Source organism: Macaca mulatta, chromosome 10 (assembly GCF_049350105.2).
Source record: "Macaca mulatta isolate MMU2019108-1 chromosome 10, T2T-MMU8v2.0, whole genome shotgun sequence".
In the NCBI taxonomy this organism is placed as follows: domain Eukaryota; kingdom Metazoa; phylum Chordata; class Mammalia; order Primates; family Cercopithecidae; genus Macaca; species Macaca mulatta.
Genome location: NC_133415.1, coordinates 79,092,640 through 79,117,061, shown reverse-complemented (window position 1 = coordinate 79,117,061; position 24,422 = coordinate 79,092,640). Strand labels below are relative to the sequence as shown.

At 42.7% G+C, this 24,422-nt stretch overlaps 1 protein-coding gene across 9 annotated transcripts in view; it reads right to left on the bottom strand.

The window, feature by feature from the left end:
• The window catches only part of SLC23A2 (solute carrier family 23 member 2), a 150,092-nt gene that overhangs the window by 87,471 nt on the left and 38,199 nt on the right, over positions 1 to 24,422 (bottom strand). For 2 of the 9 annotated variants that reach the window (XM_077948952.1, XM_077948956.1), the window contains exon 3: positions 18,038 to 18,105. The gene's annotated coding sequence lies outside the window, so the exon portion shown is untranslated. 9 annotated transcript variants of the gene reach the window in all.

Here is a 24,422-nt window from a genome sequence, read left to right as displayed (position 1 = left end):
ATCCTGTCTCTACCAAAAATACAAAAAAATTAGCCAGGTATGGTGGCGTGCACCTGTGGTCTCCACTACTTGGAGGCTGAGGTGGATCACTTGCGCCTGGGAGGCAGAGTTTGCAGTGAGCCGAGATCATGCCTCTGCACTACAGCCTGGGCGGCAGAGTGAGACCCCATCTCAAAATAGTAACAATAATAAGAAGCAAGGATGGCCACAAGTATTTGAAAAACAGGACGAGTGTGGTCAGTGAGATAAGAGCCCTAATGTAAAGCTGTAATAAACAGAAGTTCAACAAGTATGAAAACAAAGTAACTATCAGTCATCAAAACAAAAAAAAAACAAAACTGATGAACATATGATACGGCAGCACTTCAAATCATAAAACAAACTACGGATTTTTCAATATACATGCCAAGACAATTGGTTACTAACAAATAGTAAAATCCAGAAAAAGTAAGACCTAAGGTCTACATTTTAACCTTGTTAAGAAAGCACAGAAATATTTATTGACATGGGAAGAGGTTCACCCTGTTATATATGTGCTATTTTTTAACTTGCCTTTTTACACAACACAGGGTGAACATCTTTCCATGAAGTGAAACAAGCCAGTCACAGAAGGACAAATACTGCATGATTCCACTTACGTGAGGCGTCTAAAATAGTCAAATGCAGAAGCAGAGTAGGATGGTGGATGCCAGGGACTTGGGGGAGGGGTCAATGGAGAACTGACATTCAACAGGTTAAAAGTTTTAGGTTGCTGGGCACGGTGGCTCACGCCTGTAATCCCAGCACTTTGGGAGGCCAAGGCAGGAAGATCACCTGAGGTCGACGGTTCAAGACCAGCTTGACCAACATGGTGAAAACCCTTCTCTACCAAAAATACAAAAACTAGCTCAGTATGGTGGTGCACACCTGTAAGCCCAACTACTTAGGAGGCTGAGGCACAAGAATCACTTGAACCCAGGAGGTGGAGGCTGCAGTAAGCCAAGATCGCACCACTACACTCCAGCCTGGGCGACAGAGCAAGACTCTGTCTCAAAAAAAATACCAAAAAGTTTCAGTTACACAACATGAGCAAATTGTAGAGATCTGCTGGACCACACCGTGCCTATAATTAACAATACTTTGGTCAGGCACGGTGGCTCACGCACGCCTATAATCTTAGTACTTTGGGAGGCTAAGAGTGGGAGGATTGCTGGAGGCCAAGAGTTCAAGATCTGGGTAACATAGTAAGATTCCATCTCTTAAAAAATGAAATTATTTAAATTAGCCAGAAAACAAAAAAAATATCATATTGTGCACTTAAAAAGTTGTTGGCTGGGCGTGGAAGCTCATGCCTGTAATCCTAGCACTTTGGGAAGCCGAGGTGGGCAGATCACCTGAGGTCAGGAGTTCGAGACCAGCCTGGCCAACATGGTAAAACTCCATCTCTACTAAAAATATAAAAAATAGCCAGGCGTGGTGGAGTATGCCTGTAATCCCAGCTACTCAGGAGGCTGAGGGAGGAGACACACTTGAACCCAGGAGGCAGAGGTTGCAGTGAGCCAAGATCGCACCACTGCACTCCAGTCTGGGTGACAGGGCGAGACTCTGTCTCCAAAAAAAAAAAAAAAAAGGTTGTTAATAAGGTAGATCTCGTGTTAAATGTTCTTATCACAATAAAAATAAAAAAATAAAAAGAATGGTAGAAGATACTAGTTTTGAGTGAAAAAAGTCCTTTTGTAAGTGAAAAGAATTAAAGGCAATATATATAATGAAACAGACGCTATGTACAGCATTAACCCACTGTGCATGTGTAAAGTATGTGGCCATGTATACACACACCAAAATGTTAACCAAAATGTTGAGTGATAGAAACACAAATGACATATTTTCCTCTTTTTAGTCCTCTATATTTTCTAAACTAACTTGACAACAAAAGATGGGCCCAAATTTCTCCCCTAAGAGCCTCATGGTGTCCACATTAGCACCAGTTCCTCCTTACTCCTCAGAATCAAGTCCAGGGGAAAGGCTGGTTCCCCTTACGGCATCTACCTCCTTTACAATGTAATGCAAGCAAATCAATTCAGTCCTTTCTGTTGTGAGCTCAGGATCCAGCAGTGTGGAATAATGTCCTCATGTTTAAAGTTCTAAAATAACTGGGTTTCAGAAGAGAGTGGAGAAAAGCCAAGGTTCTACAAATTATACTTGGCATCTAGATTTTTTGAAAGCTCCCTGTAGCCAAAGTTAAAAATCACTACCTTAGAGGAAGGAGATCACTACAGTCTTAAAAAAAAAAAAAAAAAAAAAAGGCACCTGGAAATAAATGTACACCTGACAGAGAAAAAAAATCACCAATCTGGAAAATTCTGTTACGAGAAAGTAGAAAAGTAAAATAAAATATTTAGATGTGTAATAAATCTTTCAATTCCCTAAGGACTGAATCACTAACTCTCCAGCCACCAACAATCATGCACAAATGCAGAATAACAGCAGCTTTTAATCAGTACTTGTTTCATCAGCTATTCAGCCTGTAACGATTTCTTTTGAGCTTCATTTTATCTGACCATTTCTCCCTGTCGAGGAAACAGAGTCACCCCTCTCACTGTGACTTAGCAGGGCCACCTGAAGGAGAAATGTGATGGCACTGTCCAGAAGTTTTCAGGGCTGAGCTATTCCTGGAGTTAAATACCAAAACCTTCTGTGTTTCTCGAAAGAACCACCAAACCCTAAGAAAAACCTGTCCTTTCATCATCAGTATCTAGCAGAGTCAGCAGGTAACATACAAAGCCTCCAATGGCTGAATGAGTTCATCACTAAGAGTCTTCCCAAAGAGCAGAAACCCCCTATGTAAAATTCATCTTTAAGGTTGAGCACAGTGACTCATGCCTATAAACCCAACACTTTGGCAGGCCTAGCTGGGAGGACTGCTTGAGGCCAAGAGTTCGGGACCAGCCTGAGCAACACGGTGAGACTCTGACTCTACAAAAAATAAAAAATAAAATTCATCTTTATATTCCCAGCTCTTAGCACAGAATAAGCAGATGCTCTTTACAAGGAAGTACGGCGGGGTGGGGGGGTGGGGGCGGCGCGGGGAGAAGACAGATGCTCCATAAATGCTAATGAAATTTACATTTACTCCACGTAAACGGCACTGAATAAATACTACATCAGAAATATAAATCCATGGCAAATCCATCATTTGCTCTAGACATAAAAACCTACAGTTCCCCAAAAGGATATGAGAGAGAGGAATAGCCAGAATAAGAATCACTGGCTCGTGTGCTTAAGACTCACTTGGGAAGCTTATTTAAAATGCAGACATCTGGGCCAGGCACAGCGAATCACACCTGCAATCCTAGCACTTTGGGAGGCTGAGGCAGGCGGATCACTTAAGCCCAGGAGTTCAAGACCAGCCTGGGCAACCTGACGAAACCCCATTTCTATCAAAAAAATAGAAAAATTAGCCAGGCATGGTGGTATCTGCCTGTAGTCCCAGCTATTTAGAAGACTGAGGTGGGAGGATGGCTTGAGTCCAGGATGTAGAGGTTGCAGTGAGCTGAGACTGCATGACTGCACTCCAGCCCAGGCAACAGAGCAAGATTCTGTATCCAAAAAAAAAAACAAGACAGATTTATTTGACACAAATGCACATAAGACAAAAATCCTCGACACTGTTTTATTTATAACAGTCCCAAACTGGAAACATCCAAAGAGCCATCAAGAGGTGGACGGGTAAGCAAACCATGGTGGGTCCATCAAAAGGCATACTAGTCAGCAACAAACCAGAGAGCGTCTGCTGACGTGCCTGACAGCACAGGGGAGTCGCACAGATGTTTCGTTAAAGCAGCCAGACACAAGACATGCAGTCTGATTCTCAAAAGACAAAACCATTCTACAGGAAGCAGAGAGTGGTTACCTAGGGCAGGAACGGAGGAAGGGGCTCCCCAGGGAAAGGATGGAACCTTTGGAGTGATAGAAATCTGCTGTTTTGACTGATTCTGGTGGCTCCATTTGGATGTATATCCACTTACTCTATGTAAACATTATCGCAATAAAATTGACTTTAGAAGACTAATCAAAATACCCTGTAATCCCGCCAATTTTAAAAATGTCCCCTTCTCAAATTCTAATCCTGTAGACCTACCTTGGGGGCTTGTGAACCTGTATTTTTGTTTGTTGGGATGGAGTCTCGCTCCATCGCCCAGGCTGGAGTGCAGTGGCGCAATGTCAGCTCACTGCAACCTCCACCTCCCGGGTTCAAACAATTCTCTGCCTCAGCCTCCCAAGCAGCTGGGATTACATACATGCACCACCACACCCAGCTAATTTTTGTATTTTTAGTACAGACAGGGTTTCACCATCTTGGCCAGACTGGTCTTTAATTCCTGACCTCGTGATCCACCCGCCTCGGCCTCCCAAAGTGCTGGGATTACAGGCGTGAGCCACCGCGCCCGGCCAGGAACCTATATTTTTAACAAATGCACAAATATTCTCATGCTAGAGGTCCTCAGATCACCCACACCTTGGGATAGGCAATTTCGGCTGGGAGAGAGCTATTGTCACCACTTCTTTAAACCGATCCAGACAGGGGAAGAATATGACTAAGAAGGAGTGCCCTCTGGGATAAGGACACTCAAAACCTCAACCTGCCAAGTGCTACTTTGGTTCTCACCAAGACGCAAGAGCTTTCAGGGTCGGCTAGGTTCAATGATGAAGCACATTTCAAAAGCCAATCCATGGCTCTCAGCTTAAATCCCATAAGGGGATTATAGTCAAACTGTGGCTGCCCCATTAAGTTCTGTTAAATGCTAACATTTGACCTAAATGCTTTTAATTCAAGTCAAAAAAGATTGTTGGAACATATACCCTCAACTTGTAGGTGTGGTGAGGGCTGGTTTTGAATGAAACGCTCTGAATTCTCAAAAAAAAAACAAACAAAAAAACAAAACAAAAAAAACTTCAACTTGTATATGATCAACTTCCTTTGAATGAAATGACTTAACTGGTTACCTAATACACAGAGTCCAACTTCAGGGAGTTTGCAATTCTGATGCTGATCCTAGCTATAATTATTCCATTTAAAGCTCTAAGCAGCAACGAAGGAACTTGTAAACAGTGGTAATTATTTGATCTTGTGATGACAACTATGCTCACAGCGTGTGACTGAATTAAAAAAAAAAAATCATCCTGCAGTCTTCTCCAAAACACTGCAGGAACTCTTGATCTCTCTTTATTTTTTTTTTGAGACAGAGTCTGGCTCTGGCACTCAGGTTGGAGTGCAGTCAAGCAATCACAGCTCACTGAAACCTGCCACACCTCAGCCTCCTGAGTAGCTGTGACCACAGGCATGCACCACCATGCCCAGCTAATGTTTGTATTTTTTGTAGAGACAGGGTTTACTTGTTGCCCAGGCTAGTCTCGAACTCCTGAGCTCAAGCAATCCACCCGCCTCAGCCTCCCAAAGTGCTGGAATCACAGGCATGAGCCACCATGCCAAGCCAGCGCTCATTTTTCAAACTGCAAGTCAGTACCTACTAGTGGGTCATGAAATTAAATTAGTGCATCTTGACCAGAATTCTTAAAACAATGGCATTTGACAGAACAAAAAACTTCAGAGCAAATCTCAAAAGACAGGGGTAACCGAGAGTGTCAAGGCAAAATGCTTCATGCTGTGGGTCAGGGGAAAAGAGTCTGGAAGTCACTGATGTAAAAGCTCTGCACACTGACATGAAAGGCATGTTCCAAGTGCCCAACTTACATCAGATTATTTACTGACCTTAAACTAACATGCCCATAGAAATATTGTGCCAAAGTGAGAAAGCGGTGCAAGATGATGGCACTGACGACAACATATCATCATATTCCCCCGCCACAGTGATGGAGAGAATACCCAGAATCGCAGCCGGAGGGTGGCCTTATAATTAATTACGATCATCTACCAGAGCCCTAAACCAAACTACCTCAATGACTGCAATGGAAGGAATCTCCTTTGCACCCTAATGTGCCATCTCAGCCTTCTGTCACTGTCTCGGTTTGTGGACTTAATTCTTTTAAGAGTTGGAAATGTTTTAAAGGAAGTCAGATAAAACCTGGATTTCTGAGAGGGAACCTAGGTACCACTGCCAAGTTCCACCTCAGAAACCAGTTTCCATCTGTAGCAAGCACCAGGAGTAATGATCCCTTAGGGGCCGCTCCCAGCGTCCCAAGAGGGGCCCTGACAGCAGCAACCCTGCTCCGACGGTAGGAAAAAAAAGGGTCCCTGGGCAAACACTGTACTAGTTAGGAATAATCTAAAAATGGGTTCTCAGGTCCTCACCAGTGGGCCAGAGAGGATGCAATGCCACTGGATAAACGTGGGAAATTTTCCTGAAACATCCGTGGGGTGAGTTAGGTGGGGAGGTCATTCCTAACGGACAGCAAATAGTTCATGGTGCATAAAGTAAAATGCACAACTGACAGAATGAAACAAGATGTTAAAGAATGGGCTCTGCCTGCAGAAGATCCCTTCAGTCTGGCCCAAAGACTTGGTCGCAGAAGCACTGGTATAGACAAGCTCTAGTCCCAAATGCAATGCTAAATCCTAAAAAAGCTCCTGAATCCAACCTGAGACACATCATTTTGCTGACATGGAATTATGCATGAGCCATGAGAGATGACGGTCATGGTATCTAGGTGACACCATGGTATCTAGGTGACACTCACTTGACTGCCTGTTCAGAAGAGCGATGGAGTCTGAGAAAGTAAAACGTCAGAGTGGTGGATGCTTTGTTTATTTGAGGGTTTATGATACAAAGTCATCCGCAATCCTTCTTTTTCTAACCTAATGCGATAGCAAACAGATGCTACAGGGCCTGCTGTGCCTGGTATCTTGCAGCAGCAGTTTTCTTTCCAAAACTTTATTTAAATACAATTATAACAAGACCATCTTAAGCCTCGTCATCCCGGCCATTTCTCCTGGGTGCCAGGTGCTGCCCACACTGACCTCCAGAGTTCCCAGGTCTGGGCTCAAGATGCCTCCTCCTCCAAGGAGCACTCCTGGGTCAGCTGTCCTGTGTTTCCATGGTTCCCAGCTTCCTGTACACTCCCCACCAGAATGAGATGGCAGCAGGGACACAGTGTCCAATGCATAAAAGGCATTCAAATACTTGGAGAATCCCTGACTCGTTCAGGGAAATCTTGTGGCTGGGACACGAAAGGGGAAAGGGAGGGGCAGTATAGCAAAAAGTGCAGCCTGCATGACAAAATTAAAATATGAATGTACATTTTAGCAAACTAAAGCAGAACAAAGATGAGTTTTATTGCATTTATTTCCACTACGTGATTTAACACATCACTTTTTGCACACATGGTGCTTTTTATTTAAACACTATTTAAAATGTATTAATCATCAATCATCACAGGAGCCACTGAAAAGCTAATTTTATATGGAATTTTTACAACAAGATAAAAACATATGCATAATGAACTATCAAGTCCCAGACACAAACATGGTTTCACTTAGCCCTTACAAAAATTCTGGAAGGGGTTGTTATTCTCTCCATTTCACAGATGAGAAACTGGGGCACAGAGAGGCTGATTTACCTCTGCACAAAAGCTCAGGGCCAATGTTGTGGGTCCAACAACCATTCTGAGAAGACAAACATTGCTTGTGTTACCTTCCACGCTAAGAGAACAAGGCTCTGAAGAAAACGCCCAAAGACCAGAATAGGCCTGAGAAGGTAATATCTAAAGGTCATTCTGAAGGAAGCCGAGCAAAACTTGTGAGTTACTTTCAGGGAATAGAAAAAATGCTTTCTTCTCTTCCAGGTCTCCAGATGCCTTTTGTCATTTGATGCTCCCCCCCCCCCCCGGCTTGCCCAATACAAAAACCTTGGGGGCTTGGGTATCTTCAAGGAGATGGCTCTGCCCTGCTGATTCAGTCCCACTGTGTCTGGGATCCCTGCTCCATCCTCTTTCCAGCACAGCCCCTAAAGAGGAAGCCTCAGCAGGACACTTGGTCACCTCCAGCTACTGTTGCCAGAGCTGCCCCTGCTGGGAGAAGGCAGGCTCGGGTGCTGGGAGAAGCATCTCAAATAACTCAACGGACTCACCAGACCTCTCTCTGATCTGCTCTTCAGACCACATCATTCCCCAAGGACCAAAGCCAAATTTCCTTCTTCCACCTGAAGAGAAAGGTCCAGTTCCACTTTGCCTCTATTTCTAACTACCCAATTACGCCTGCTCAGTTTTGCTGAACGTTGGCCCATCTATTCAGTCCTCTCAACACCACCAGCTTTCCTGGTCTCATCTGGAAGACATTCCATTTGCAAGTCTCTTTTGCATATCGTTTCTCCCCACCACACTCCACCCCTGCTCCCCGCTAGTCCAGTATACCAAGAGTTCCTCTTCCCTGGAGACTCTCCCAAGATAAGGAAAAGGGAGCTCTGATGGATTCACCTGCTCTGATGGATTACCTAATGACTGAAGAGTGGGTTTGCCTAAACTGCACTGCAATTATCTGGGGCTGGAACACTAATTCTTCCCCAGGATAACACCACATACATGGTGATCAAAATTATTGCAAAGCTTTTCCCTGATCTTTAATAAATGGGAGGCTTTAAACATTCCATGCCTATATGCTATACATTCTTTTTCCTGCAAAGGAGTGTGTTCTTCCTAAGCAATTCATTAAAAATGCATCCAGTAAATACAGAGACTGCAATCACTTAAAATTGTATGCTACAGATGTCTTGCTTTTTTCTGGTGTCTGAACCTGACATTTTTTAATAACCCAAAGACCTTTAAAAAATTAAAAATATTATCTGCACTCAGCTATAAGAGATTCTAGCTCTCCATGAAGTTTGTTTCACTTATATTCTTTTTTGGTTGTATACTTACTTTTCATCAAACGCCTGAAACTCCATATAGAAGGAAAATATAGGCTGGGCACAGTGGCTCACAACTGTAATCCCTGTACTTTGGAAGGCCAAGGCAGATGGATTACCTGAGGTCAGGAGTTCGAGACCACCCTGGCCAACATGGCGAAACCCCATTTCTACTAAAAATACAAAAAAAGTAGTCATGGTGGCAAACACCTGTAATCCCAGCTATTTGGGAGGCTGAGGTGGGAGAGTTGCTTGAACCTGGGAGGCGGAGATTGCAGTGAGCCAAGATCGTGCCATTGCACTCTGGCCTGGGTGACAGAGCAAGACTCGGTCTCAAAAAAAAAAAAAGAAAAGAAAAGAAAACATAAAAGAACACACAGCAGAGCTTTGGCAATCCTGGCACTGGATTGGACCCTGAAAATAAATAATTTACTTATATAGTTTTTATTTTATTTGCTCTGAAAGGTAAATAAGTACCTGAAAAACACAGAAATTTTACTTGCTGCAGGTAAGTTTTTATTGTTATTCTCTCACACATACCTAAGTAAAGGCACTGCCTTCTAAGAATTGCATAAATGTTAATGTTCCGTTTTTTATATTTAAATTATGTCTGACAGCACTAAGAAACCCTTTGGAGATTTTCTAGTAATGCAGCTGTGCAAAATTGGGGACTTCTCATCCACCTACACAGGCACAGTTAGTACACACACACACACACACAGAAACAGACATACATGCAGAAAATCAGAAACACCACCAGAGATACACTCAGATACTCACACGGAAACAGATACACGCAGACCCGAATGCACGCAGACACAAACAGGTATTAATCAATCTGTGTATCCTCACAACTCATTCCCCAAAGCAGAACCGCCAAATGGCCTTACCGTCAAAGTGAAACTCCACCCTTCCACAGAAATGGCCTCTAATCAGTGCCTCACCCACCACTTCTGTGCTGGTGTCTGGACAACCCTGCGACTGTCCTGGTACTCAGCATGAGATGCTCTCAGGTGCTGAAGGAATTTCAGCTTTTATAACCCACACAGGCTGGCCAAAATTGTATAACCGCACCACCTCATCAGAAATGCTATTTGTGTTACACAACAGCCACCACCCGGTTACAAACGTTACTGCATGCCTCTGTTACGTTCTCCTTAACATCAATCTGTACAGCCAGTTTCTCCATGGCAGGCTGGAGAGTCTACTGTAGAAACCAAGCAGCTGCTGAGAATATATGTCTCAAACCTGCACTAACAAGGAAAATTAAAACCTATCTTTATAAACCCTGCAGTTCAGATGAGTAAGTCCACCCAGGCTGCTTCCAGCTCAGTGAAAAGGGGGGTTAATTTTACTCCCTGGTAAGTTTCCATTTCCCCAATCAGGGTCCAAAGACAATTGTTTTCAGAGCTCAAAAAAATTCAGATCTCAAGGTAGGAGCTCATCATTAAAGGAAAAGCCAACAAATAACTGTCACATTGGAGAGCTGACTGCTGGGGTCCAGTTCAACATGGCATTCGGCATGCAGGTCCCCACTGATTCCTACCAAACAGTGGACGTACCCATGCAGACAAAAGTGGCGAAGGCACACTGACAGTCTAACATCAGGACTAGGAAAGAAATCACACCTGTGGCCAGACTTTGCCCTTCCCAGTCCTGACTCCAGGCCAGGGCCTGCCAGGAACCTGGGCAGTGGGCACCCTCTGCCCTGTGGAATATGCAAATACCTGCCTCCCACTCCCTAACACCAGACTGCCCTTCCCAAATCCAGAAAGGGAACTCGAGGCTCAGATGACAAACAGCCAGGCAGAAGGGGCATCGACCATCAGCAAGGGACATCTTAGAAATGGGAGTGCCTGAGATAAAGACAGAAAAAGAACCAGGACAATTCCTGGAGAAAAGCAGCTGTAAGTATTCCTCATTCACGGAAACTTTGAGGAGCTCAGCGTGGGGTAAGAGGATAACACCACCTAACCAGAAGTGATGCCTTAGTAGAAACTGGGGAGAAGGTTGGGAGCAAGGCGCTTCAACTGCTTAGGGCAGAAGACCCACCACCACAAATGCCCAGAACAAGGTCGGCACATGACACATCCAGCCCATCAGCTCAACACGTCTAGAGGAGCCGAGAACTGTATTCAGGACATGCTGTGAAGACTAACATCAGAGAAGATTTGTTGCAGGAGCCAAAAGAAAACTAAAACAAAAACACACACAAAAAAACCCACAGTTGGATTAAAGGAGGAAAAACATTTTTTAAGTTAGTATTTTTTTTAAAAAGGAAACAAGATCGACAATTATATGGAGAAAATGAATCAAGAACAAGAAGCTGAGGTAGGGAAGAACTGTAGGGAAATGAAGAGTCAGCATTAACTCAAAAGCAAGCGAGAGAAATGGCGTCACAAAAGACTGAAACGGGAGGTGGGTGACAGACCTGAGAAACTCTGAGAGACAAGGAAAAGTACAGAAAGGCTAAGGCTATTCCGAGACAGAGCTGGGCAGGAAAAAGCAAAGAGCAAGGCCAAACTGTGACTCATCAGTGTCTTTCAAGCAGACTTAGAAACAAAAGGGGTAATGAAGCCAGTTGTGCTGTACGATTCCATTTACACAAAATGTCCAGAGTAAGCAAATCCACAGAGACAGAAAGTTCATCAATGGTTGCCTGGGGGTAGGGTGGGAATGGGAGTGACTATTCATGGGTTTTAGGATTTTTTGCAGGATGAAAAAAAGTGCTAAAATTGTATTGTGGTGATGGCTGTACAGCTTTGTGAATAACTGTATACTAAAAACCACTGAATTGTATATTTTAAGATGATGACTATCATGGTGTGTAATACACCTCAATAAAACTTTAAAAAAAAAAAACAAATGAGGTTGGGTATGGTGGCTCACACCTGTAATCCCAGCACTTTGGGAGGCTGAGGCAGGCGTGATCACCTAAGGTCAGGAGTTTGAGACCAACCTGGCCAACACAGTGAAACCCCATCTCTACTAAAAATACAAAAATTAGCTGGGTGTGATGGCACGTGCCTGTAATCCCAGCTACTTGAGAGGCTGAGGGCAGGAAAATCACTTGAACCTGGGTGGCAGAGGTTGCAGTGAGCAAAGATTGCGCCACCGCACTCCAGCCTGGGTGACAGAGCAGAACTCTGATTCAAAAAAAAAAAAAGAACAAATGGAGCAGACTTAAAGAACCTAATATAAAAAATACAGACTAAAAAATTACTCTGAGATTAAGAAAAATCTGAGCAAAGGGACTACAAGGGCATTCTAGGTTCATGCAATAATCATATACTTGGACACATCCTAGCAAAATAATTTAACCACAGGATGAAAGAATCGTAGACACATCCAGGGAGAAGGAGAAAATGTTTGGTTTGCTTAAATGTTAGCTTGAATTAAGCTTAGCTCCTGGGTTGTCCATAGCAGTATTAAATGTCAGAAGACAGTAACACAAACACAAACTGAGGGAAAGGTCTTACCAAGGAATTTTACACCCAGATAAGGTGCCCTTCATGTGTGAAAGCCAAACAAGACAGTTTTAGATGTGCATGAGCTCAAAGGAAAAGGAGGGAAAGAAAGCCTGAAGCTGTATCCAACCAGGTTGGAATATAGAAGTGAAATTCACAGAGGCCACTAACTAGTATACAAGGCTGCTAAGCACGGACGCTAAAACCATCAAGGTAGGGACAAAGCTAAATAATGAGTGTAAATCTGGTTATAAAACTTAATGCATAAGCCAAATTGCTCTCTAAATATATGCTATATAAGAAGTGTAATTAAATAGGCCGGGTGCAGTGGCTCAAGCCTGTAATCCCAGCACTTTGGGAGGCCAAGGCGGGCAGATCACAAGGTCAGGAGATCGAGACCAGCCTGATTAACATGGCAAAACCCAATCTCTACTAAAAATACAAAAATTAGCTGGGAGTGGTGGCATGTACCTGTAATCTCAGCTACTCAGGAGGCTGAGGCAGGACAATCACTTGAACCTGGGAGGCAAAGGTTGCAGTGAGCCGAGATTGCACCCCTGCACTCTAACCTGGGTGACAGAACGAGACTCAAAAAAAAAAAAAAGTCAGGTGTGGAGGCTCATGCCTGTAATCCCAGCACTTTGGGAGGCCAAGGCGGGCGAATCACAAGGTCAAGAGATCAAGACCACCCTAGCCAACATGGTGAAACCCCATCTCTACTAAAAATACAAAAATTAGCTGGGAGTGGTGGTACACGCCTGGAATCTCAGCAACTCGGGAGGCTGAGGCAGGAGAATCACTTGAACCCAGGAAGTGGAGGTTGCAGTGAGCCGAGATAGTGCCACTGCACTCCAGCCTGGCAACAGAGACTCCATCTCAAAAATAATAACAATAAAATTAAATTAAATAAAAAAAGAAATGTAATTTAAATAAAGCAGACAGAAAAGATTATATTAATAAAGACTGAAAACAGACAGTAAGAAGATGCTAAAGCCCTTCTCCCAAAGAGAAAGAACCATAGATAGGCCTTAACTATGACAATTAGAGAAATGAGGTTTTTTTTGTTTTTCACTTAAAACCAGTATTAGAATTTGAAACAGAACACAGACTAAAACACAGCTAGACCTATAAATGAGTTAAACCCATTTAATTAAAAATACTCAGATTCCATCAAAAAATAAATGCCAGCCGGATGCAGTGGCTCATGCCTGTAATCCTAGTACTTTGGGAGGCTGAGGTGGGCAGATCACTTGGGGTCAGGAGTTCAAGACTAGCCCGGCCAACATGAAGAAACCCCATCTCTACTAAAAATACAAAAATTAGCTGGGTGTGGTGGCGCACACCTGTAGTCTTAGCTACTTGGGAGGCTGAGACAGGAGACTCGCTTAAACCCAAGGGGTGGAGGTTGCAGTGAGCTGAGATTATGCCACTGCACTCCAGCCTGGGCGACAGACAGAGACTCTGTCTCAAAAAAATAATAAATAAAAATAAAATAAATGCCAAGTTAGACCTTAAAGTGAAAAAAAGTAACACTAATGCTGCCTTATTATTTTTTAAATGTCAGACACAGTGGAATTCATGCCAAAAAGTATTAAGCAGGAAAAAGGAGGTCATTTTACACTGCTAAAGGATAAAATTCACAAGAAGAATGTGATGTCAGTCTTTACGTTCTGAACATTCTTTCACTGAAATAACGCCCATAATGGCTAGAAATAGAGAAGAAATGACCAACACTTCATAAACATATCTCTCTCCAAGAAGATAGGGGTAGGGAGGATATACAAGCATAGGCCCCATGTCCATATTAATTTTATTTTGTATTGATTACAGAATCTGACCAATAAAATGAATAAGGCTAATATAATAGATATCAAACTTTGCACCCCACAGGAAATAGCTTCCTTTTCAATGGCTAAAGAGCATTTACGAAAAGTGACCATCTATCATGCCACAAGCAAAATTTCAAACCCCACAAAAAAAAGGAACATTTCAGCTGGGCGCAATGGCTCATGCCTGTAATCCCAGCACTTTAGGAGGCCAAGGCAGGTGGATCACCTGAGGTCAGGAGTTTGAGACTAGCCTGGCCAACACGGTGAAACCCCATCTCTACTAAAAATACAAACAATTAGTCAGGCGTGGTGGCGGGCGCCTGTAATCCCAGATACTCGGGAAGCTGAGGCAGGAGACTTACTTGAACCTGGGAGGCGGAGGTTGTAGTGAGTTGAGATGATGCCACTGCACTCCTGCCTAGGCGACAGAGTTAGACTCGGTCTCCAAAAAAAAAAAAAAAAAAAAGGAACGTTCCTATTCCTATTTCTCATTGCCTGATCACAATGCCAGAAAGAAATAAAAATAATCAAGAAAGTTTTTAACAACTTCCACTTTAAATCTTTTTCCTAAATAACCATTGAGTCAAAGGAGACATTGAAAACTATAAAAATATCTCTACATTAAAGAAGAAAAAATAAGTAACAAAATGTACTAAGAAGGAAAAAAGAAATTAAAGAGAAGAGAGGGAAATTAGCTAGAAAATAAGCAACAAAACTGATAAATTTGATAAACACATCCAAAAGTGTTCTTAAGCCTCCAGAGGCCGAAGAGAGCAAAGACCTTCCCCTTAAACAGGCACCAGGCCTAGGTGGTTTTGCAGGCAAATATTTCCACGGCATCAATATCCACAATATCAAGGCATAGTCACACCGCATGCTACTCGGAGAGCTGCAAAGCACTGGAAAAAGATGAGAAGCTTATCAAAATCCAGTATAACCCTGATCCAAAAGTTGACAAAGCACAAGGAAAAGAGAAAAGTTAGTATTTTTATAACTCACATCAACAGATAGGAAGAAGAACTATAAGGTCAAAAGAAACCAAAAAGGCAGGCCAGGTGCAGTGGCTCACGCCTATAATCCCAGCACTTTGGGAGGCTGAGGTGGGTGGATCACCTGAGGTCAGGAGTTTGACACCAGCCTGGCCAACATGGTGAAACCCCGTCTCTACTAAAAATACAAAAAAAAGTTAGCTGGGCCTGGTGGCGCACGCCTGTAATCCCAACTACTCAGGAGGCTGAGGTAGGAGAATTGCTTGAACCTAGAAGGTGGAGGTTGCAGTTGAGCCAAGATTGCGCCACTGCACTCCAGCCTGGGCGACAGAGCGAGACTCCGTCTCAAAAAAAAAAAAAAAGAAAAAAAGAAAAAAACAGAAATAAACCAAAAAGGCATAAAACTCAATGTCAATTTTTGAATAAAACTCTTAGCACATTAGACATAGAAGAAAAAAGTCCTCGAAAAGAACCCCAATCTCATACCAAAGGCAATGAGATACATAACTCAAACAACACCCTGAAGGGTGCCCTTTAAAGACAAAAATAGGAGTCTGGTGGGTGGCATTATAGAAGACTGTTCTAGAAGTTCTAACCAGGACGATAAGAAAAAGATTTTGGGCTGGGCACGGTGGCTCACGCCTGTAATCCCAGCACTTTGGGAGGCCGAGAAGGGCGGATCACAAGGTCAGGAGTTCGAGACCAGCCTGGCCAATATGGTGAAACCCTGTCTCCACCAAAAATACAAAAGTTAGCTGGGTGTGGTGGTGCGTGCCTGTAGTCCCAGCTACTCGGAAGGCTGAGGCAGAAGAATGCACTCCAACCTGGGCGACAGAGGGATATTCTGTCTCAAAAAAAAAAAAAGAAAAAAGAAAAAGATTTTGTTTGGGCACAGTGGCTCGGGTCTGTAATCTCATTGTTTTGGGAGGCCAGAAGGATCACTTCAGGCCAGTTCAAGACCAGCCAGGGCAACATAACAAGACCTAGTCTCTATTAAAAAAAAATTTTTTTTTAATTAGCTGGACATGGTGGTGCACGCCTGTGGTCCCAGCTACTAAGAAGGCTGAGGTAGGAGGACTGGCTTGACTGCAGGAGTTTGAGGCTGCAGTGAACAATGACTGCATCTCTGCAATCCAGCCTGGGCAACAGACTAAGACCCTATTTCTAAAATGAAGAAAAAAATTTTTGAACATTCAAATAATGGAGAAGGGAAAGCAAAAGAATTATTTATAGGTAATGTGTCTGTCTACCCAGAAAATGAGTAAACACACACACACACACACACACACCCTAGAATAAGATACTTCAGAAAGATAGTAAGTTATAAAATGAATATACAAAAAATTCCCATACATGAGCACCAACTCCTGATTCCCCTCTCTTTAAAGTACTGTATAGGTTGTGTGCGATGGCTCATGCCTGTAATCCTTGGGAGGCCAAGGTAGGAGTAACACTTGAGTTCAGGGGCTCGAGACCAGCCTGAGAAACATACTAAAGCCCCGTCTCTACAAAAAATACAAAAAAATTAACCGGTTATGGTGGGGTGTGCCTTTAGTCCCAGCTTCTTGAAGGGCTGAGGTGGGAAGATTGCTTGAGCTCCAATTGGAGGTCAAGGCTGTAGTGAGCGGAGATGGTGCCACTGCACTCCAGCCTGGGTAACAATGTGAGACTCTGTCTCAAAAATAATTTTCTTTAAAAAAGTACTGTATATATACATGTGCAATTGTGCTTTAAAAAAAAAAAAAAAAAAAAAGGCTATGCACCAAGCAGTTTATGGTGGTAATCTCTAGAATATAGGGGTTACAGGTATTTCTTGTTGTGTTTATCTACATTCTTAAAATTTTAGTAATGCCCCTCTCCTTATATTAGGAGGAAAAATTAGCAATAGTTCAATTCTTAGTATGTATGTATGGTTAGTAAACTCAGAACAGAAAATAGGGCAAAACAACTAAAATGCTAAACATGGACAAATACAAGAAAAAAACTTCTGACTCTTCAGAAATAATTTTGCATTTGAAAATATCTAATCTGATTAACATAATCTCTGATTTGTTTTCCTTTTATGAATAAAATCTAAAACGTTTTTCTTTTAATTCCACATTTGGTAATCATCATTTTTGTCTTTCCAGATAATGTTAGATATTGATATTTCCATGCCCCTGCTGTTGTAAAACTGAGTAAAACAACAAAAGAGATTCAAGATTATCAGCTGGACAAAACCCACTTTGACTCTGTAATAAGACAAGGGGGCAGATGCTAGAAATGCTAAAAGCAAATGCATTAACAGCACCCTCTAGTGTTATAAAATCTAACTGGCACTTGGTAGAAGTAGGAAATCTAAATGTAGTATTTTTTAAAACCTCTTTTGGAAAATTTCAAACATACAGAAAAGTAGACAAAATGAAAACACATTTTCATTTCATATTCAATTTGTTTCCAATTGCTGGCTGTTCTTATTATTGTAGCAACTTTATATTTCATTAAGAGGTATCAGAGGCAACCAAGTGTCTCCATGGGCCCTTCTCTGCCATTGGATTAGTAATTCAACTAATAAAATCCTTGGTTTTAAGTTGGGGCACACAACCAACTGAATTAATTAAGGCAACATTTCCCAGCCTCCCTTGCAGCTAGATGCAGCCAACCTTAGCCAACGGATATGGGTGAAAGTAAGCATGACCTCTCCTCTCCCTTCCCTCTTCTTACTGGCTGCAGGAACCACCTTGGACTATGTAAAAGAATCAACACTCTAAGAAGCCAAGCATGGTGGCTTATGCCTATATTCCCAGTGTTTTGGGGGGCTTGAGTCAGGAGGATCACTTGAGGATAGGAGTTTGAAACCATCCTGGACAATATAGCAAGACCCCCATCTGTGCAAAAAAAAAAAAAAAAATTTTTTTTTTTTGTTTAATTACCTGGGCATGGTGAGGTGTGCCTGTTATCCCAGCTACTCAGTAGGGTGAGGCAGGAGGATGGCTTGAACCTAGGAGTTCAACGTTCAGTGAACTATGATCACGACACTGCACTCAAGCCTGGATGACAGAGCAAGACACTATCTCTAAAAGTTAATTTTAAAAATAAAAATCAATACTCTAGAAATTTTAAAGCAGGGGACAGATTATGTGAGGAAAACACTTTGATTGTGTCATCCCAGCATGTTACAGCAGCTAAAACTATAACCCCCCACCAAAAAAAAAACCCAACAGGCCTGGTGCAGTGGCTCACGCCTGTAATCCCAGCACTTCGGGAGGCCAAGGCGGGCAGATCACCTGAGGTCAGGAGTTCAAGACCAGCCTGACCAACATGGTGAAACCCCGTTTCTACTAAAAATACAAAAATTAGCCAAGCATGGTGGTGGGCGCCTGTAGTCGCAGCTACTCGGGAGGCTGAGGCAGGAGAATCCCTTGAAACCAGAAGGCAGAAGTTGCAGTGAGCCGAGATCATGCCATTGCACTCTAGCCTAGGCAACAGAGCGAGACACCATCTCAAAAAAAAAAAAGAAACCTGACATTCAGGCTGGGCACAGTGGCTCATGCCCTTAATCCCAGCACTTGGGGAGGCTGAGACGGGTAGACCACTTGAAGCCAGAAGTTCAAGACCAGCATGGGCAACACAGTGAAACCACCTCTCCACTAAAAATACAAACATTAGCCAAGCGTGGTGATGTACACCTGTAATCTCAGCTACTTGGGAGACTGAGGCACGATAATCGCTGGAACCCAGGAGGCAGAGGTTGCAGCCAGCTGAGATCGTGCCACTGCACTCCAGCCTGGGCGGCAGAAAGAGACTCTGTCTCAATAAAAAAAAAAAAAAGAAAGAAACCTGACATTCAGGCCGGGTGCGGTGGCTCAGGCCTGTAATCCCAGAACTTTGGAAGGCCATAGCGGACGGATCACTTGAGGTCAGGAGTTCCAGACCAGCCTCCAGCAGGGTGAAACCCCATCTCTACTGAAAAATACAAAAATTAGCTGGGCATGGTGGCGTGTGCCTATAATCTCAGCTACTAGGGAGGCTGAGGCAGGAGAGTCTCTTGAACCTGGGAGGCAGAGGTTGCAGTGAGCCAATATCAGGCCATTGCACTCCAGCCTGAGCAACAGAGTGAGACTCCATCTCAAACAAAAATAAAAAGAAACCTGACATTCAAGAAAAAAAAAAAATTGTATACTATGTCCATTCTAAGAATAAGAATTCGGACATTAAAAAAAAAACAACACAAAATCTGCAAAGTGCACTAGTAAGACATCACATTTGGAACAACCCTAGTTTCCAAATTTTTCAAAGGAAATACAAGATCAGTACATATTCTTAACCTGGGGAGTATGGTGGGGGAATAGAGGGTTGAAGTTATTTTTCTTCAGACGAACCAAATAGCAGGTTCATGGTAAAAGCTAAGCATCCGGGTGAAATGAATAAATTCATTGTTCACCTTGACTATCGAAAACTTATTATGGGCTTCTCTGGCAGACACTTAAAGCCTGGCCACTCAACCATAATCTCAAGGCATGATTCAGAATGTATGCTGACAAGCACATACCACAATTCCAGCAATGAAGCAAAAACACTTCATCCAACTCTCAAAGCAAATCCACTGTGAAGACTGCCTGCACGATTCCAGCTCAAGACTCACATTACAATGTATCCTAGTTAGCAGGCTGCAGTAGAAGGGTTAGTGGTGAAGCATCACTGCACTGGCATCTGTACCCCTCACTGGACACCATGCATGGTGCTGTATGTGTAGGAAAGTCATTAACCAGTGAGCCGAAAATGCCTCTGTAAAATAAGATTGCTGCCCTACTCCTGTAGTTTCTGCACTTTTGTTTTTAGTAGTGGAACGAGTATCCTCAAACTAACTCTTATTCAAAGCCTGGAGGGGAGGGGGAAAAATCACACCAGTAGGTGGATTAAAATGGAGGTTTAACATTAAAATGGAGGTTTAACATTCTTCACTATAAATGAAGAATGTTCATTTAACATTAAAATGGAGGTTTAACATTCTTCACTATAAAGTTTTAATACACATTTTCCAGAAATAAAATAGTCCAACTAGTAAATGAAAAATTCCATGTATTTCTCAGCAAGAAAATACATTTATCTAATTTTCTAGCAGTAGCTGCAAATATTTACTTTTTTTTTTTTTTTGGAAACTGGGTTATGAGACTGGCTAATTTTTGTATTTTTGGTAGAGACAAGGTTTCACCATGATGCCAAGGCTGGTCTCAAACTCCTGGGCTCAAGAAATCCACCTGCGTTAGCCTCCCATATTGCTGGGATTATAAGTGTGAGCCACCATGCCTGGCCGAGTGGTTGCAAATGTTATGCTGTACTATACCATCTCTTCACTATTTGGTTACCCTAACACAATGCTCTGATTCTGAATTAAAGAGAAAGAAAAAAAGATCATCCAAGAGCAAGAAGGGCAAAATTCAATTACTTTAAATAACTTTAAAATATAATCTGATTTTTAAATTTCATTCTTTGGATTAAAAAGCTGTATGAAAGGGCCAGGCATGATGGCTCACACTTTGAGCACTTTGGGAGGCCAAGGCCGGCAGATCACCTGAGATCGGGAGTTCAAGACCAGCCTGACCAACATGGAGAAACCCCATCTCTACTAAAAATACAAAAAAAAAAAAAAAAATAGCACATTCCTGTAATCCCAGCTACTCAGGAGGCTGAGGCAGAAGAATCACCTGAACCCAGGAGGCAGAGGTTGCGGTGAGCCAAGATTGTGCCATTGCACTCTAGCCTGGGCAACAAGAGCGAAACTCTGTCTCAAAACAAAAACAAAAACAAAAACATGGTGTATGACATACCTATTAAAATGGTTAGAACAAAAAAAGACAAGTTACTGGAACCCTCATACTCTTGAGTGGGTATGCAAAATGGTACAACTACTTTGGAAAACCATTCGGTCATTTCTTATCAAGTTAAACATATATTTCCATAAGATCCAGCAATACTACTCCTGGGTATCTATGGCTGAATGAAACATTATGTTCAGACAAGAACATGTACATAAATGTTAATAATGGTTTTATTTTTTATTTTTATTTATTTTGAGACAATGTCTCACTCTGCTACCCAGGCTGCAGTGCCATCACTCTCACTGAGTACAATCATGGCTCACTACAGCCTCAACCTCTCGGGCTCAAGTGATTCCTCCCACCTCAGCCTCCCAAGTAGGTGGGACTACAGGTGTGCGCTACCACACCTGGCTAATTTTTGCAATTTTTGTAGAGACGAGGTTTCATCATGTTGCTCAGGCTGTTGCCTGGGCTCAAGTGAACCTCCCACCTTGGCCTCTGGCTCAGGGATTACAGGCATGAGCCACTATATCAGCTATTTTTATTTTTAGACACAGGGTCTCACTCTGTCACATAGGCAGGATTACAGTGACAGGCTCATAGCTCATTGCAGCGTCAAACTCCTGACCTCAAGCAATCCACCCGCCTCAGCCTCCTAAGTAGAGAGAACTACAGATGTGTACTGCCATACTCAGCTAATTTTTTTTTATTGTCATTGTTTTTGTAGAGATGAGGTCTTGCTATGTTACCCAGGCTGGTCTCAAACTCCTGAGCTCAAGTGATCCTCCCACCTCAGCTTCCCAAAGTGCTGGGATTATAACTGTGAGCTACCATACCTGACCTCTAGTGACTTTATTTATACTAGCCAAAACCTGGAAACAACATTCACCTTGAACTAGTAAACATCAACTAGTGAATATCCACAAACCACATAGCATATCTCTATTAAAACACAATTATCATTTCACATTCATCAGATAAGTCTAGAATAAGAGTTTAGTAATATGAAGTATTGGCAAGACTGTGAATAAACAGGAATTCCTCTATCATGTTGCCAGAGAAGAAAGTTGGTTCAAATACTTGGGAGAACCACTGGTAATATTTAGTTGGTTGAAAATGTGTATGCACTATGATCCAGCAAGGCCAGTTAGCATACTCTACCCTTGAGAAACCCACCCAGGTGAGGACAGTCATTCTGTTCATTATGCTATTTCAAGAGGAGAATATTTAAGTAAGTTATGCTACATTTAATCAATGAAATAAAATACTGTAGTTAAAATAAACGAACTCTAGCTACTTGTACCAACATTTGGGAACATTTTCCAGAGTGATTAAGTAGGTGGTAGTACACACACATGCACACACACGAGATCTACTATTTAAGGTTTTAAATCACGCAAGCATTATTATATGTTGGTTTGTGAATATATAAGTGTGTAACACAAAAGTAAAGATATGGACTGTAAAGGTACCTCTGAGAAGAAGAGAAAGAGGGAGATGAGGCTAGCGGAGAGGACAAACCAGGTATCGGAAATGTTTCAATTTCCTTAAAAAGCAAAAACAAAATACCTGAAGCAAAAATGATAACATGTTTAGATTTATTAGGTCTCGGTATCCAGCAGGTAAGTTTCATTCTTTTATTTTCTTTATATTTGAAATGTCACAATTAAAAACAAACGTTTAACCAAAGACTCTCTTTAAAAGGATACACAATCTGAACACACAAAAACTGGTAAAAGTGGCTGCCTCCAGAGATGGAAATGGGACCAGGACCAGACAGGAAGAAGGCTTATTCTCTGATTATGCATCCTTTCTTTTTTGAGACAGAGTCTCGCTTTGTCCCCCAGGCTGGAGTGAGGTGGCAAGATCTCGACTCACTGCAACCTCCACCTCCCAGGTTCAAGCAATTCTCCCTACAAGTGCATGTCACCGCTCTTGGCTAATTTTTTATATTTTTAGTAGAGATAGGGTTTCACCTTGTGAGCCAGGATGGTCTCGATCTCCTGACCTCGTGATCTGCCCGTCTTGGCCTCTCAAAGTGCTGGGATTACAGGTGTGAGCCACCACACTTGATCTATATATTTTTTTAATTACAAATAAGTTTGACGCCCTCTTTACCTCCAGCCCCCAGAGTGGGGCCTATTTAAAGCAAGCTTGTCCAGTCCTTGGCCTAGGACAGCTGTGAATGCAGTCCAACACAAATTCATAACTTTCTTAAAACATTTGAGATTTTTTGCGATTTTTTTAAGCTCATCAGCTATCATTAGTGATAGTGTATTTTACGTGTGGCCCAGGGAAGCCAAAAGATTGGACACCTTTGATCTAAAGTATTTTTATTTCACATAAGGACAGGCCACTGAGGACACGATTGAGATTCCAGCCCTGACTGTGCCATTGATGAGTTCTATCATCTTGGGAGGGGATTTAATTTTGGGGATGATTTGACCCCCTCCAAGTGTCATATCACTTCTAAAATACTGTCTTTTATGAAAACACAAACATATCCCCCTCAGCCAGAGATTCTCTACGCCACAGGGAGCAAAAAGCAGTTCTCATGTAACCTTGATAGTAAAACTTGTGGAATTTGTTCGGACAGTTCCACACAGACCATCTCCAGTGATTGCCTCATAGCCTCTGTGGGTAGAGATGTATGCAGACAGTTGCCCTTACGCAAGGCAGCATGAGGTGAGAGGAGGGCAGGAAGTTGGGGGAGTGCTTATCTGATCACTTGTTTTCTTAATGAACTAAGAAGCAGAGGTCATGGCTGAGAGTAGAAATGCTGGGTATCTGATTGGACAGAAGTGGCTATGGAAGAAGAAAAATGACGAGAAAAATTATATTATTTAAAAAAAAAAAAATCAAAGTCCAGCTGAGCCCAGAACTCATAATGTGAAATAGAGAAAGTCACCTTGTTGTCTGGTTTCTCTCCAGCAGAGTTCAACCAGCGCAAAACAAAACAGAATAGTAGGACCAGGGCCTGAGAGAGCTTGACACGTTCTGGAGGCAGCTCAGAGAGGGAGGAGACCATTTAGTAAGATGGCAGCCACGTGATTTCCTGTGGCGTCCACAGCAGGTAAAAAGGACTGGGGAGGCGAGAGGAAGCTAGAGAGCACCACAGAGCTGGAGCACAGGACCAGTGAAGGGGAAAAATGAGAGCTAGGTAGGACAGGGTGTATAGACACACTCCCAGCTCAGGATCCCAAAGTGCTGTCTGGGAGATGACTGGGCCCGGGAGAGCTGATATAAACTGGAAATAAAACTCCCTGCAAAAGGTAAAGGGACAGTAAGATCTCATGACTGGATGAGCCAACGACTGAGAGATGATGCTAGAAGACACAGTGGAAAAAAATGTGGCAGGCCAGAAGCCAACATTCAAGGGGCATAAAGAAAGGTCAAGAAGTTGCTAGATGGCCTGGCGCAGTGGTTCACACCTGTAATCCCAGCACTTTGGGAGGACAAGGCAGGTGGATTATCTGAGGTCAGGAGTTCGAGATCA